The 16,572-nt window shown below is 35.9% G+C and overlaps 1 non-coding gene across 1 annotated transcript; it reads right to left on the reverse strand.

The window, feature by feature from the left end:
* Window positions 1-961: 961 nt before the first annotated feature.
* Window positions 962-1,069, reverse strand: LOC113199369 (U6 spliceosomal RNA). Its single transcript, XR_003302952.2, has one exon. It is a non-coding gene; the product is annotated as a U6 spliceosomal RNA (small nuclear RNA).
* Window positions 1,070-16,572: the final 15,503 nt, after the last annotated feature.

The raw sequence follows: 16,572 nt of genomic DNA on the forward strand, positions 1-16,572 counted from the left end.
ACTTCGAAGTAATTCAGGAGAAACTGAAGTTTTAGAAATGCCCTTTCCGATTCATTTCACTTATATTTTTGGTTTTCAGTTATACACATAAATGATGTATGATTTTAAAAGTACTGTGCCCACCTCCAAGATCTGGAACAAGACAAGGATACACACTTTAACTATTCTTATTTAATATAGTGTTGGATGTCTTAGCAAGAGCAATTAGGCAAGAGAAAGAAATAAAAAGCATCCAAATTGGAAAGGAAGAAGTCAAATTATCCATGTTTTCAGATGATGTGAATTTATACATAGAAAAGACTAAATACTCCATCAAAAAGCTGTTAGAACTAAAAAATGAATTCAGTCAAGTTGGAGGATACAAAATCAACATAAAAAAGTAACATTTTTATATACCCATAATGAACTTGCTGAAAAAGAAATCAAGAAAGTAATCCCAAAAATTTACAATAGCTACAAAAGTAAAATAAAATACTTAGAAGTAAATTTAACCAAGTTGATAGATTTCTACAATGAAAATTACAAAACATTTATAAAATTAAAGAAAAAATTAAAATATATCTTGAGATCATGGGTTAGAAGAATTAATTTTGTTAATATGACCCACTCCCCAAAGTGATCCATAGGTACAATGTGATCCCCATCAAAATACCAATAACTTTCTTCAAAGAAATAGGAAGAAAAAAATCCTAAAATGCATAGGGAGCCACAAAAGACTTAAAACAAAAATAGCTAAACCAATACTGAGTGGAAAACTAAACAAAGCTTGAGGCATCCCAATACCTGACTTCAAAATATACTATAAAGCTATACTAATCAAACAGCATGGTATTGGTATAAAAAATCAACACATAAACCAATGAAACAGAATAGAAAACCTACAAATTAATCCACATACATATAGCAAATTGATTTTTGAGATTTTTTTTTTCCTTTTTCTTTAATCAGAATAAAAGTAGGTTTTAGTTTCTAAAACTTCATGAATATGCATGTCATCCTTGCACAGGGACCATGCTAATCTACAAACGTGTCATTCCCTCTTTAGCATAGGTGCCGATGAAGTGAGCACCAGTCAAATGATTTTTGACAAAGGCATAAAAAACATATATTGGAACAAAGACAGTCTCTTTAATAAATGGTGCTGTTAAAACTGACTATACCTATAAAGAAGAATGAAACTAGTTCCCTTTCTCTCATCATGCACAAAACTCAACTCAAAATGGGTCAAAGACCTAAATGTGAAACCTGAACCTATGAAATGACTACAAGAAAACGTAGGAGAAACATTGGAGACATCAGTGTAGGCAAAGATTTTTGGGATAGGACTCCAAAGGCATAGGCAGCAACAAAAATAAACAAATGGTATTAAAGCAAACCAAGAAACTACTGTTCACTAAAGAAAACAAAGTTAAAACACAGAGATAAACCTACAGAATGGAGTAAATACTTGCAAGCTATCCATCTGACAAAAGATTAATATCAAGACTTTATATATGGAAGTAAAAGAACTGAACACCAAAAATAAAATAATACAATTTAATAATGGGCTAAAGTTTTCTCAAAAGAAAACATACAAATGCCAACAAGTATATGAAAAAATGCTCAATATCACTAATATCAACATCACTAATTATCAGACAAATGCAAATCTAAACCACAATGAGATACCATCTCATTCAAGTTAGAATGAATATTATCAAATAGAAAAACCAGAAAATACTAGCAAAGATGGTCACTCTTACACACTGCTGGTGTGAATGTGGTTATTACACTCATTTATGGGAAAAAGTATGGAGATTCCTCAAGAAACTAGGAATTTATTTACCATATTATCCAGCAATTCTACTACTAGTTATATGTCCAAAGAAAAGGAAATCAGTTTATTAAAGAGATACCTGCATTCTCAGGTTATTGCAATACTATTCATATTAGCCAAGATATAGAATCAACCTAGACATCCATCTGCAAATGAATGGGTAAGAAAAATGTGATGTATATGCGCCATGAAATATTATTCAACCATCAATATAAAATTCTGTCCTTTTCAGCAAATGCAAATAGATGGAACTGGAAGCAGAAAGACAAACACTACATATTCTCATTCATGTGCAAAAACTAAGAAGCCAATCTCAACAAAGAACGGAGTAGTATAGTGATCACTAGAGACTGGGCAAGGCAGAGGAGAGCAGGACTGAAAGAAGTGAGATAAATAGCAACAAAATACAATTTGAGAGGAGGATTTAGTTCTGCTTTCAATAGCAGAGTAGGGTAACTACTGGTCATAACAGTCTATAATATATTTCAAAATAACTAGAAAAGAAGAGCACAAACATCATAGAAATGATTAATCATAGAAATGATTAATGTTTGAGGATATAAAAGTGCTTATTAGCCTGATTTGATTAATACACATTTTATGAATGTATCAAATTATCATACTGTACCCTATAAAGATGTACATTTATTATGTCTCAATTTTAAAAATATAAATAACACTACCAGACTTATTTCAAAAAAAAAATACTATGCCTGAGAAATGTAAAAGAGCCTATTTATCAATATTATGTAAAGATGATGATTTCTGACACTGGTGGAGTAATTGGCTCTTAGTACTCCTGTGAGTCAAATGCATGTGGCAAAAGTGTTAAGACATTGGACCACAAGCAGTGCAAGAAAGTGACCTCTGATAAGAAGAACTGTGCTGTCTGCCTGGGGGCAAGTTCCTGATCTCAGTGCACTGAGCTTTATTTCAAGCAAACACATGGTTATCCATCTCAAATAAGGGGGAAAAGATGAAGTAGCAGAAATCTGTAGGTTAAGACCTCAAAGGAGGAAGTCACATGGAGAGGAGACCCTAAAAGTTTATGGGGGTTCCTCACAGATCTTCGGGCAAGGACTGCACTATGTATGGTCAGAGTGATATTGTACAAGGCTTACTAGAGACAGTTGGTACATTCGATGTGGAAAATATATATTAATTGTTAAGTACTACTTGTGAAAGTGCTGTTGGCACCTTAGATATTTTCCAGAAAATGAAAATCTACTTCTTAGAAGTAAGTACCATAACCTATTCCAGACCCACCCAAGAAAGCCGAAAACAAAATCTGCAGGAAGACAGAATTCAAAAATTCAGTCTCATTATATCAGAGGGGTCTGGAAAACATCTTGGTTTCTCTAAACACCTATCCTAACAAAGAATGCTACTAAGCCTAAGGTGAAACAGTGTCAAGTTGATCCAGCAGTTATTGGACTGTGAATAGCTTAAAAGAAAACCAACATTCTTCAGAATCTCTACAATGTATTTATCCAAAATGACTGGTATACAATCAAATCTATATAGAAGCAAGAAAATGTGACTCATATTCAGTAAAAAAGCTATTAAAAGAACCCATCCTCAAAATGGTCCATATGTCACATTTAGCAAAGACTGTAAGAAGCTACTATAAACATGTTCAAAGAGCTAAGAAAAATACATTCCAAAAGGTAAAGGACAGATGAAATAAGATGGTAAAATGGAGCTAACACCAATAATTCCAGTGGTTCAGGAGGATCATGAGTTCAATGCCAGCTTCAGCAATGGCCAGGCACTAAGCAACTCAGTGAGACCCTGTCTCTAAATAAAATACAAAATAAGGCTGGGGATGTGGCTTAGTGGCCAAGTGCTCCTGAGATCAATCCCTGGTCCCCTCCCCCAATAAAAAAATGGAGCTAAGAGCATATGAGATGTGGCAGAAGAAAGTTAAAGAAATTCAAGTTATATAAAGAGATGTCATCTAATCTGAGAAGCAGAGAATAATCAAAGAATAATTAACAGTGGACTAGAAGGTTCTAAATATTATAATTAAGAGATAGAATTAGAAAGATAGGTAGAGATTAAATGGATAGATGTATGGATGATAGAGCAATAGAGGGAATAAATATTTGAAAAGAGAAATGAAGTAGAATTATCTGTTTTCAGTCAATATGATTTCTGTACACTAAAATCTTTAGAAATCTACAAAAAAATAGAATTAATAAGTGAATTTAGTTAGCTTATGGATAAAAGCTCAACTTGCAAAAAATAATTTTATTTCTATATAATAGCAACAAATTGGAAAGTGAAATTTTAAAATAATAAATACAATTTATAAGAGTATCAAATGATAAATTAGGACTAAATTTAATTTAATTTAGACCTTCGCAAATGTAAGGTATCTATACTAAAATTACAAAGGATTGCTGAAAGAAATTAAATAAGGTTTAAGTAATTGGAAGTACACAATGTTCATAAATTAGATGGTTTGACATTAATATGTCCATTCTGTCCAAATTTGACCTATAGATTCAAGTGATGCTTGTCAAATTCACAGGCTGTAGAAATTAATAAGTTCCTTCTAAATTTGAAGTTCAAATTAAAGGACTTAAACAAAGAAGCAAATTAAATAACCTAGAGTAGCCAAAATAATTTTTACCTAGAAAAATAAATTAGACTAATTACACCATCTGATTTCAAGACTTACCCCAAAGTAATAGTAATCGAGACAATGTGATAATGGTTAGTGATAGAAAAATAGATCCTGATACACAAAATAGAGTCCAAAGTCCCTTTAAACACATACAATCAAGTGAATTTTTAACCTAGTTCCAACATAATCTAATGAAGAAACACATTGATTTCATTGAATGGTTCTGAAACCACTAGATATTCAATATGGAAACAAAGATGAATCTTGACATTCCTTCATGCCATACAAAAAGTTCATTTGCTAGCAATCATTCCCAAGTTGAAAAGCAAAAATATTAAAATTCCTGGAAGAAAATATAGAAAACTTGATATAAGCAAAGATTTCTTGAACAGGAGTCAAAAAACAGAAAAAAAAAATAGATAAATTGGACTTCATCCAAACTAAAAATTTCAGACAGGACCATGATTAGGGTAAGGTAAACAAACACATGTTTGTACAAGGGCAGAATTAGATTACATTACATTTATTCTGATTTTTTTGAAAGACTACATCAAATATTATTTATCTTCATATCTGAATTTGTTGACATCCCCTTAAATTTTGTGCTAGAGAAAGGAAAGTGGTTCCGTCCCCTCACTAGTCCTAGCCCTGATCCTACCCTTCCTAAATTTCTTTAGGTTAGTAAGACTGCCAGGATCTTCTCTGAAGGCTGAAAAACATCTTTAGGCATTAACTGTGCAATCAGGAGCTCTCCTCATTTGCGCTCCTACTCTCAAGAATAACATGTTCTACCATTTTCCCATGGCTACACATCACTGTTCATGTGCTTTGTCTAGTTTTCCAGTCATTTAATGAAGGAAGGTAATTCTGGCTTCTGAACTCCATTGTAGTTAGAAGTATTTGCAAAACAGATAAATTATGGAATCAACCCAGGGGCCCATCAATAGATGAATGGATTAAAAAAATTGTGGTATATATATACACAATGAAGCTCCACTTGGTCACAAAGAAGAATGGAATTATGGCATTTGCTGGTAAATGGATAGAAATGGATAATATCATCCTAAGGAGAATAAGCCTTAGGAGAGCTCAAATGTTTTCTCTCGTATGCAGAAGCTAGAGTAAAATAAAGGACAGGGGGAGGAAAGAATAGAATACCATAAAGATAAAGGCAAGTAATGTAGAAGCAAATAATCAAGAGGCAGAGTGGAGGGATGGGCAAGGGGAAGAGATGTGGAATAAATTCTTTAAAAATCATGTTATGTGCATATATAAATATATCACCAGGAATTTCACCTTTATGTATAAATAAAAATAAATAGCCAATCAAATGTAAATAAACAGACAAGCAAAAAGAAATCTACTAAAAGAAGGAGGACAAGGGTTGAGCGAGAGAACCAGTGGGAAAAGCGGGGAATTGTAAACTCAAATCAAATTCCAAACGTGCGTGAGAATGTTGGATGAACTACTCTGTATAACTATAAAGCTCTAATAAGAAATAAATAAGTGAATAAAGTATTGAAAAATATTGAAATGTATTTTCTAGCATTTGTATCTTTAAAGCGAGGTGAATCTGGTATGCTTTTCCGTGTCTCTCAACATATACTAATTTGTAGGAAATGGCAGCCCAATTTTTTCTTTCTTTTTTTTTTTTAATTTTTTGATTGCCAAGATTTTCCTAAAGGTATTAGACTTTTTATACATTTTGCAGGTGGCTTGGTGACCATTTTTTTATCATTCTGCTTTCTAAAAAACTTCTAAAATATTTGTCAATGATTTATAAGATTGCTATATAAAGTACACTCGACAAAAGTTATATGCAATGTGCAAGGCCCATGACTGTCTGTAACATCATTTATTATTAAAGATACAAGAAGCTTCCAGACTCCTTGAATGATAATGAAAATATTTCTATCCCACTGATCTATGGAAGTATCTTTCCTATACATGAGGGAAGCTAAAGAATTTTGAGATACAAATTACTTTTTTCTAAGGCTACAGATACCTTGAAAGAAGTTGAAAGAAGTTTTGTCTTTACCTTTCAGTCTCTGGATAAGGTGTAAATTCTAAAAGCTTGAACTAGGCTCAGAGATGAGAAGTCAGTGGCTCTCAGACGAGTAGGCAAGCGAGTAGGCTGGGTAGGAATGGAAGGAGGAAGGATACAGGTTCACATGCATGGTGATGGAATGGAGACCAGAGAAATCAACCACAGTAAACAGGAATGGAGTAGAGAACAGAAAGACAGAGGCAGCAGTTTCCTATGTCCTCAGACCCGAAAGCAGACGGAACACTGATATTGACATCAGTGGAATCCAACAACTATTGACACTTCCTTAGTGGATACTGGGATACTTTTTCTAAAGGGAGAGATCAGTTTCCTTCTGTTGTGATCAGCAGCGTGCATTACTAGGAGAGAACAATAAAGATTTAACAAAAAATAATTTGTATTCATGAACTGTTTCCTAAGATGCACTAGACATTATTTAGATTAGGTTAAGAAAATTATCTTTTTACCTCCCATTATTGGAAAAATCTTCAGCATCTTCTAACATTGCTGCAACTTGTGGTTGTTGCAACATGACTGTGAAAGAAACTGCCATTAGGCAAGGTCAAAGAGGCCTGCTCTTTCTTAAAATGATTTCACATTCTCTTGTCCCTGCCAAAGCTGCCAGCCATCTGCCAATTGTGATGTATTTTATGATATGGACACAGGGAGCTAGACAAAGATCACCAATTAATATCCTTCCCAACAAATGACAAAACATATCATGAAACAGAATCTCTTAAGACAGTGATCATTGGGTCATGCCTTCTACCCACAAAACAACAGCCTTTTCCTTCCTGACAACCGTTTTAAACTTGGGATGAACTAAGCCACAGCTATTTATGTCAGGCCTTTAAGGAGAACTTCATGGTAGACTATGGGGAAATTTGGAAGAGACCAGAGAACTCCTTTGATACAAACCTCTTGCATTACAAATGAGACAACCAAGAAGCTAGGTGACTTGCACAAAATCAGCGTTAATGAGTCAAAGATATATTACACAAGCATTTTTCCAGTTATTTTAGTCAGCAACATCTTTCCAATTATGTCTTATTCATCCCAACGACACAATTTTAGAATACATATGCTTACCCATATTATGAAATTAGTCTGTAAATATGTGTTTGGGCTTCTTTATAATCATATCAAGGTATAAAAAACCAAAGAGTAATAATTATATTAAAAATATTTGCATGTTTATAATGCAGAAGGTCCTGGACTATGTTCTGAGTATGATACAATGGATAAGGACAAAAAAAAAGTAAGATAGTCTCAGATATCAGCAATGCATTGCTATAAAAATAAAGTAAAATATAAATGGAACAAAGCAGGTTAAAAGTCAACAATTTATTGTATCTCAAGATTTTTGTGGGCTGACTAGGCAGTTCTGCTTATCTCACCTGGATTTGGTAACTTGACTGGTGATGGATATTTTAATGGTCTGAGACCATCACACTTCCAGGGCCTATGGTGGGATATCTAAAATGACAGAGATGACCAGACCTGTCACCACTTTGTCTTTCATCCTGGGCTTCTTCACATGATGGCAGAAGCATTCGAAAGAAGCAGAAGCAAATCTACAAGTCCCTTTGAAACTTCCACAGCATGCCACGCATCATGTTCTATTGATCAATGAAACTCAAAGGCAAACCCAGATGCAAGTAATAGGGAAAAAAGCTTCATTTCTACATGGGAAGAGCTGTGAAAAATTCAGAGCCATGTTTAACCACCACTTCATATCTCAGGATCATAGAAACTAGTTGTATAGATACGTTATAAATATAAACAACCATAAGGCAAAGCATTATTGAAAGCTAGTACATGTCAGCTGTTACATATAATACCTTTATATATAACATCTAACTTAATATTCATTAGAATCATGAGTTATCATGAGTAGTGGTTTTATTATTCAAGATAAGGAAACTGTAACATAAAAAGTTTACGTTATTTCCCAAGGTCATGCAGTTTGTAGATATTGAAGCAGAATGCAGGCTCAAAGAGTCACATTCTAAATGCAAGTCTCTTGAATATCAAACTTGGTGAAATGTACAGTAAGGGTATTGTATCAGCTTTCTATAGTGAGAACTTTAGTGATTTAAAGCAATACAAATGTAATGTCTCACAGTACTACAGGTCAGAAGTTTAGTTGGACTTGGCTGGTTTTCTGTTTCAGGATTCACAAAGGTAAAATCAAGGTTAAGCTGTTAGCAGAGGGTCTGGGAAGAATTCACTTCCAAGTTCATCCACTTTGTTGATAAAATTAAATTCCTTGCCGTTGAAGGAATGAGGACTCATTCTTTTGCTGGCAGTTGGCAGGGGGCCAACCTTAACTCCTAGAGGCCTACCTGTGGATCGCTGCCTTGCAAACCACCAACATTGCATAGCTCCTTCTCACACTTAGAATCTCTCTAACTTTTCCTTTTGCTGTATCCTTCCTGCCTCCTCTTCTACCACATATCTCTGACTGCAGCCTGAAAAAGTTCTCTGGCTTAAGCGCTCAAGTGATTGAGTATATAATGGGTAGATAATCCAGGATAACCTCTTTATTTTAAAACTTATGGCCTTAATTAGTCCTGCAAATTCCCCATTACCCTGTATCATAGCAATCACAGTTTCTAGGATTTAGGGCATAGATACCTTTGTAGGTTGCTCTGCCTACTACAGATATTAAGTGCTATTGGAATTCAGAGGCAAGGGATATTTTGAGGGCGGGATGGTTAGTAACTATTCACGGAGGTAAATTTGAGTTGAATTTTAAAAAGATGTAAAAAATATCACTAGAAACTCTTTGTGTTGGGGAGGAACAGTTAAAAGCCATGAGGAAGTTCTTCCAGATAAGCAGTAAGAATTTGAGGAGTAAAGGACACACAGGAAAGTAGAGGCCTTTGTGGTAAGTGATAACAATTAGAATAATGGATTCATGGGAACAATTGGTGGAAAGATATATTAGAGTGCACATAAGGTCAACTAGTGGAGAACCATAAATACCACACAAAGTAATTTGAGTTTTCTTCTACAAGCAACGGGAAATCATTATGTTTTTTGAGTGAAAGGGTGAAAAATTAAAATGATCTTCTGGGAAAATGGATCCAACTAATGTACAGGAAAGATGGGAGTGAGGAGGGTAAGAAGACAGCCAACTAAATTAGGGGGCTATTATAACCATCCAGTTGTGCAAGAGCAAGGTTAATAAGAAGAAAGGGAAATGAGTGAGAGATCCCAGGAAGAAAGAAATAACTATAATCTTGAAAAAGGGGCCAGGGAAGGATGAGGTACAACCTGCTGCTGACAGGAAGCAAGGAGTCAGGGAAAGCATTAATTGAGATTCCAGTCTGCCCTAACAAGGAACAGCTGGGGTCTGAACCCTGCACAGCTTTCAGGTCCCACTGTCTTCCTGTTTAGGGTAGGAAACAAGCTCTTCCACATAGCAGACTCCCTATCAGAATCTCCCAACTTCAAAAGCCACATCTCCAGGCACAAAAAAAAAAAAAAAAAAAAAGCAAAGCCATTTTTATTCCCACTGAAAAGTTCCTTTTAATATTTGGAGTTATTTTCCAAACACTGGTTTAATTAGTGTTTTTAATTTCTATACTTAATGAAAAATTTACAGCTCCACAGTTGCTTCTGAGGGTTCTGTGTGTTATTCTGCGTGTGGATGAGTTATCGTTGTTTTTTTTTTTTTTTCCTTTCTTCCTTTTTTTTTTTTTCTTTTTCTTCTTTTCAATGCAAGATTTTTATAGACTGGAAATCTTCTGAACTTTAGTCTTTGGGGGCATCTCTGTATCTTAAAATTGATGTACATAATAATAAAAAAGAAAGTCTCCGACTGTACAAGAGGATGGATTAAGAGATCACTCTTAAAGGCACTTCTTCATAAACATTCTTTCGCAGGCTCGAGATTTACAGGGGGCCATCATCAAAGTGGCCATGTAAATGGGGACATATTGACAACTTCCACCCTTAAAGGAAGAGGCAAACAGGATTTATAGGTTTCAACCACTGCTCTCTGGGGAATTCAACAAGGGACTTATTTTGTTTCTCCTTTAATGGCTTCTCCTGGGTACTTTATGGACCGATTCTCTCATCTCAAGTGTCTGATCCCAAGACATAAATTAATTTCAGATGCACCTTTCATCCGTCTTGTCTGCTAAGGCAATATTCACTGTTTGTTTGGGTTGCCATGGAGATAATTGACTTCCTGCTGTGGCAGAAGTCTTGTTTAGGGGTATTAAAGGGGTTTGGGTCCAGAGATTCTTTAATTTTCACACAGTAAGGAAAGTCATTCCATCAATGGAGTGGTTGTATACATCTCCCACTTATAATTGGAATGATTTTTTTGATCACCTTGTGAAATTTCCCTTTTTTATTTTTCCATCACTTCCTTTTTTATGGTTTAACCTCCACTCTCCAAGGTGCTGACTAAAACCACAGCAAAGAGCAAGCAGTCTATTTATTACCCTTTTGTAGGATGATTAGATACAGCATCCCAGCAGAATATGATCTGAGAAAACAGCTGAAGAATCTGAGAAAATGGTGGACTGTAGAACCCTATTCAGGTAGTGGGAAAGACTTCGTTTTATCAAGACAAGAAACACTTTGAATACCAATTCATAAAATCAATCTCCCAGTGACCAATTCAGGCTGCTGAAGATTGGGTTCCTTTGGAATTTATGTGTCAGTTGTGATATTTACAAAAGCGATTGTTGGGTTCTGCTATAAACTGTTAGGCAATATGAAAGCGCTTCTCAGTACAATGAGAAAAATTAAGAAAGGAGTATCAATTTTTAAAAACCTTCTTTAAGGTATACAAATAAGAAAATGAGAAAATATATTTCACACATATTCCTTCTCACCTTCTACATTTTGACTGCCCTCAACCAATTATAAAAATTTATACAATGAATTATCTAAAGACCTTATGGCACTTGAAAACATAACTACCAGAATTATGGTATTTCTACACATATATTTTACAAAACCAAAGTAAAATCCTGCACCAATTATACACAAGTCTAATATTTTTTGCTAAAATAGGGTTTTTTTTCAGTAGTTCAAAAAGCTATTACCAAAAGAAAAAAAATTAAATCAATGATCAGAATGAGAATCCTTAGGAGCAATAATAGTGAACAAAACTCTAAGAACCTACTTCAGTTCTTTTAAGTGCACAGCACAAAATCAATTTGCAATGACCCTGAGAATCAGCCTTCCTCACCACATGACAACAAAAGAAATAGGGGATGAAAACAAATTAAAGTAGGTTCTTAAAAGTCTTTTTTTGCCTTCCAAAGATTTCAGGGTATCTTTGAACTATGAAAACTTTTAAAGGCAGCTCTTTGAATGTTTATCAATATCATTGTATATTTTTACAGTAATGGCTTTTAGGCCGACCCTGGAAGCCCACAATTTCTCTCTGATTTCTCTTTCACTGTTTGTTTACTCCACAAATGTGTTTTGAGGGCATATTCTGAACATAACACTGTGCTAGGCGATGGAGGGAGAGGAAATGATGCCGTCTAGATGGCACCAAGGTAGAGGTGACACAACTCAGAAAAATGCAGGCAAAGAAAGAAAACATAGGAATCCACAGCGGAAGAGAGAGGAGGCTCTCCACAGCATCATTCCCATACATCAGCTCACAGTCTCCAGTTCACTGGTAACAAAGCTACACTTGAAAAAGACCTTGAAAGGGCAGAGCTTTGCATTGGACCCTACCTACCTGATTCCTTGTCCAAGCCCTAAACCTCTAACCTATAAAGCTTCCTGAGTTCAATTAACCGACAGTTAAGCTGGACCAGGAAGGATTTTAGTGTGTGTAAGGGGAAGAATAGCATTCCAGGGGAACAGATGTATACAGAGGGACCAGGGCATGGTTCCCAGAGGTGATGAAAGTAATAGGTAAGTCCCAGTCACAGGGTGCCTGGCACTATTGTAACTGCTTTCCGTACATGAACTTGTTACACCCTTACCGTGACATCCTAATTCCCTAATGAGGAGAGGCATAGTTATCATCCCCACTGTGTGAATGGGGAAAGTCAGGCTCAGAGAAATCAAGTACCTGGTCCAAAGTTAAGCATCTAATACATAGCAGAGATGACCCAAGTGACCTGGCTTCTAGGCCTGTGTTTCTGCATTCTCCTAACTCCCACCCAACTCATCTCCCTGGAGACTGCATATGAAAGTCAGGAGTAGTAGCAAGGGCCAGACAACTAATTCCCACAGGATAAAAGTGAAGTGCAGCTGGAGAAGAGCCATGAGTTGTCTTCTGCAGGCTTTGGGGTCTTTTCTTTCTGGTTTTTTTTTTTTTTTTTAGAAAGGATAAACTAAGCTCAAAAAGAGCTTTTAGAAAGACAACTCCGGAGGAAAGAGTATGGATTGAAGGGGATAAATGTTGAAGGCACTGTTCTTTCATTGAAAACATATTTACCAGTAAGTCTCCACACACATACATATGACACAAAAATCACACAAAAAAAAAGACTATGCATAAAATTGCATACAACACACCCCCAAATACATACATGTAACTATTTAAAACACATATGTGCCTCACACATACACCACATCTGCTCATATACCCCACACATAAACACATAAACATCAAACACACACACATACCAATATCCACTCTTATACATATTCCACATATATCACACGCACACATACATGTATGTTCACACATGCCACATAATTAGACGCCAAACACCTAGGCCTCTCCACACACATACACACATGCATACTGCCCATAATCACACACATAACATCATATATGTACCTCACACATACACATGGGAGCGCACACACACACACACACACATTTATTTCCTGACCCTGAGCACGAGGTAAATAAGTTCAAAAAAAGCCATGTTCACTAGAATTTCTTTTTCTTGTTTATTTTCTGCTTCCCTGAACACAGAAAAACATTGTCCAGAATCTTGAGCCTGCAGGAAAGGAATGTTGTATATCTCCATCTTCCATTTCTAATGACCTGATATTAGAAAGATTTTTCCTTCTCTGTATTAATTTGGATTTTTCCTGAGCTCAACAAGATGCAAGGGGAGCTATTTTGGAAGATCTAAGAAGAGGCTTTGGGTAGGTAGCATTGTCCTCAACTTGATATCCTGGTCACTTATATGTCTTACATTACGAAAGACAGTACATTTTGGTTTCCCCTCTTTCATCTGGCCTCCATTTAGAAATTGCCTGTGATGATCCTGGACAAAGTCTATGTCCAGACCAGGACAGTGACTCCAGCCTGCCAAAGAACCCACAGAGCTGTATGTGGACTTTACATAGACTGCAAGTGTAATTTTATACATCTCTTTGTCTAATAAATGCACAAGTATACTATTCACCTTTTAAAATAATAATATGTAGCTAAACAAGATGAAAATGTTTATTCTTTAGTCAAAATACCTCTCATTCCACCTGCCATCAAGAGAACAAAATGCCTGCCGCTTGAATGGTAAATTATATTCAAACAGTGGTTTATACTTGTAAATTATTTTAAAGACATCACAAAATTCTTGAAAGCAAAACAACATTTCTGAGCATGCATGGTTCAAGTTTCACTTAGGGACCGTGAAAACTACATCTTGTAGAACACACACAGGGTATTTACAGGAAATGTGGTCCATGAGATTCAGAGCCTCTGTGTGGTCTAAATGGAAGATCACATTTTCATATTTTAAGGTCAAATTACATCAGCTTCTTTCCAGTAAAAAAAAAAAATAGCATCATACTAGAATGTTAATATCTTTAAAACCTTTGAGCCTCAATATGGTGATCTCTCAGAATAATTTACCGAGGACGAGACTGATGAGCTGCAGTGGCTATTTAATACCCAGAGTTGTGCTTAGGAGGAAAGGATTTCCAGGATAAACCATTTTCAGGGAAAATCCAATCTAACAAATTTAGTTTCAGAAACTATGTGTAGGGTGAAAGAGTAAAATTACCCAACGTATACAAACACAGAATTTTCACCTTTTATGGTAAATATGGCTATTTCAAGTTGTCAGGATAATTTGGAATCTTCACCTTTATGATTACATAATATGATTTCAGTGAAATAGTCAAAGTGACTTATTTTAGTTTCCTCTCCCCCATCCTTCTATATCCTCAAATCTGTTGGCTTTGTGGTATTATTATGTTTATAGAACTGCATGCAAAATGCAGTCAGTAAGCATTTCCTGAGCCCCACCCTGCTAGATACAGGATGAGTCATAAAATTGTAAGAGCTTCCTATTTGCCCTCAGTGAGCCTGAAATCCAGCAGGAAAGATAAGACACGTATGAGAATACTTAAAAACTAACAGCACAGTTGTAAGAATGAGCAGAGTGGTACCAATTGCTTCAGGAAAGCAGAGCTACAATCGAGAATCAGCAGAATGCAGACTATGCATGTGAGTAATTCCAACAATGGGATATGAAATTCCCATTTCAGGGACATAAAGTTTAATTCTGTTGAGGGACATTTTGGCTGCAGCAGCAGATGTTTGAGATCCTCTGCTAGAAATAGGAGTGTTAATGACTACAGGTGGTTATCGTACCAAAATGACAAACAACAATAACAAAAAATCCATAAAAAACCTGAGTGGCTTCTGCTAAGCTTGCTGGCAGATTTTCAAACTGAAAGAGGTTGCTCATAAATTATCTTTCAAGTTGATTTCATTTTTTTTTTTCTGTATGCTGCTGAGATGCTCTAACGAGCATCCATATCACCTCAGTGGAATTGGGAGTTAGTGTGATTTGTGAAAAACAGGTGAGGTGGTTACTCAAGGACATACTCAGCATTTCTGCCACCATGAACTGGCTGTGAACTCACAACCCTCCTGGCGGGTTGGGGACAATCGCAGCAACCATCAAAGCAAAAAGCTCTGGGTCCCTGGGGAGTTTTCCAAGTGGGATTTTATGGAGGACTCTGTCAGAGAGTCCTCAAGGCTCTTTCTGAGCGCTGTCATACATCCTCCTTTCTCTTAGTACCTGCAACCTGAATTTCCTGCAGAAAATCACATCGTAGCTGTAATGTGGAAGAGTCAAATTGCATCAAAGGCTGCACTCACTGCCCACGCCTATGGGGAAAGGCTCCACTGTTAATAATTCTGCTGACGACAGAGCAGCCCAGATCTATAGGTTAAGTAAATGCTGTATCAGAGTCGCCAGTCTACAGGGGCAATAGCAATCTATGCCATTTGCAGAATGCCTATCATGTTCAAGGGCCTTACTTTTCTTTTTTTCTCTAAACAATAATTCTGTAGGAATAGCTATGGCTATTTTTCCCCCATAGGCTAAATAATCTGCCCAAGGCCATACATACAGTACAAGTTATGACTTTCCAATTTGAAACCATTGTTCTTCTCTGCTCTGGGATTGGAAATATAACCCACAAGTGAATTATAAATTTCAATTTAAGCAACATAAAAACATGGTGATCAAAGGCAGTAATTGTACTGAGCTAATCCTGAGAGAAATTGATAAAACAAAACAACACAAAACAAACATAACTCCTGGGAAGCCATACTGTTCTAGGTTAGAAGAGGTTAAGAAAGGGACTCTCTATGGGCACCAAAACCTCATGCAAATAATAGAATCCTCTTGCCCAGAATGGTCAGTTCCATGGAGCATTACTTGTTTTCCCTTGAGATAGTAATTTCAAAGTCATGCAAAACCTCTCAAAACCTTCCTGTGAGTCTTGATGACTCACCCACTCATGCATGATGCCTACTGAAGTGTACTGAATGAAAATCTGAACCCAAGCATATTATACATCCATGACTTTTCTCTGTGAGCAGTTAGTCAAAAATCAGAGATTTCAGCTAAAATATGGATATTCAAAATTGCTGTACTATCCTATAGGAAATAAATGTTACTCAATACTTATAGAAATCTCATGGACTTGGAATGGATTGACACCAAAGTGTAGGGATGAATAGAAATAAAAGATGTAAAGATCTTTCCTAAGGTATAATAAAGCTTTTTGGTAAAGCAGAATTTTATTAAAATTCATTTATGTAGTGTTTTACACACACACACACACACACACACACACACACACACACGCAAAGAGTCCTCAACATTCAGGCAA

This window comes from Urocitellus parryii, chromosome 2 (genome assembly GCF_045843805.1).
Source record: "Urocitellus parryii isolate mUroPar1 chromosome 2, mUroPar1.hap1, whole genome shotgun sequence".
Classification (NCBI taxonomy): Eukaryota; Metazoa; Chordata; class Mammalia; order Rodentia; family Sciuridae; genus Urocitellus; species Urocitellus parryii.